At 55.3% G+C, this 1,355-nt stretch overlaps 2 annotated features.

Annotated features, from left to right (window-relative positions):
* Positions 1–1,355: a mobile genetic element.
* Positions 1–1,355: a sequence feature (areas not merged during assembly with more than two copies in the genome that could not be assigned to a particular haplotype).

Raw genomic sequence — 1,355 nt, forward strand, 5'->3', positions numbered from 1 at the left:
CCCATCCAATCCGCCACCTCCCACCAATCCTCACAGGCAGCGCACCGCGCCATCGATGCTCCACCCGATCTTTCACATTGCCCGACGCAATCGTCGGGAAGGGCAATGGAGCTTATCCGTAAACGACGCTCGACTGTGGTACGACGAAACACCGGCAGTTCCGCTTTGGGCCAGTTATATGAGGAAAGCAAACGAGGTGGCTCGAGAAATGTGGGCGCCGTCAACGTGGGAGCAGAGAATGTCCCTAGCGGGGCAATTCACGACTTTTTGCCGCACGCACGAACAGCCGATAAACGAGGAGAGCTGTGCGGCCTTTTTGATGGCAATCGAAGTCGCGCCATCGACCCGGCTGCAGTACGCCAGGATGCTGCGGTCCATGTTGGAAATGGATCGAACCCCGCTGGACATGATGATTCTGGGGTTACGAAAAATTGCGGCGCGATCGGAGACGAAGCAAGCGCGCCCCTTGACAAAGGAAGAGATGAATCAAGTAATCCGCAGCCGGACCGATTGGAAGGAACGTGTTGTCTTACGACTCGCGTGGATAACGGCGAGTCGTTGGTCCGAGATTGCGGCCTTGACAGCCAACAATTTCACAATGGAGCCGGACGGGGCCTTAATTTTGGATTGGTCCGTCGCGCCGAAGACGGCGAGGGCGGATCCCCACCGCGCCCCGCGGTTTGTAAAGATACGAGGGCAGGACGCTTTCGACATTATAAAGTTATGCAGGACACTTCAACACAGCGAAAAGCTCACGAATCTGACGACTGCCCAAGTCGAACGAGCTCTGGCTCCTTGGGATGCCACGGCGCATTCCATAAAACGGGGAGCGTTGAGACACGCTGCTCAAATCGTGGAGACGTACAATTTGAATCCACACGTGATCTCGCAGTTGGCGAAACATGTCGACCCGTTCGACCTTCCCCAGAATACTGTTCGATATTTGGGGAGATACACCACAATGCTGACCCAGGTGTCGTCGCTGGTCGCATTGATGTGAAGGGAGAAACTGCGGAAGGGCAAGAACCCTGGCTAAGAGCAGAGGAGCGTTTTTTCCATGATTTTAATCACAATCAGGCCGCTACAATAACGAGACGCGCGACAAGGACGCGTCTGGCCACTCCACAAGATGAACACGCTATCCCGCTACAGCAAGTCAACGTGCCCGTATTGAACTTAGAGTGGATTAAGAGTCGGTTGAACCCGGCCACCTTGGAGAGGCTCATGCAAGTTTGGGGACTCGTCGGGCGGTCCCCTTTCCCTCCGTCTTCCTTCGGTAAAGTGCGTGAAGGCTCACGGAGGATTCCAACCGCTGATGCGCATTTGTTACGAACAGCAGGAATATCGAGGACGCT

This window comes from Trypanosoma cruzi, genomic scaffold, assembly GCF_000209065.1.
Source record: "Trypanosoma cruzi strain CL Brener 1047053517001 genomic scaffold, whole genome shotgun sequence".
NCBI classification, from domain to species: domain Eukaryota; phylum Euglenozoa; class Kinetoplastea; order Trypanosomatida; family Trypanosomatidae; genus Trypanosoma; species Trypanosoma cruzi.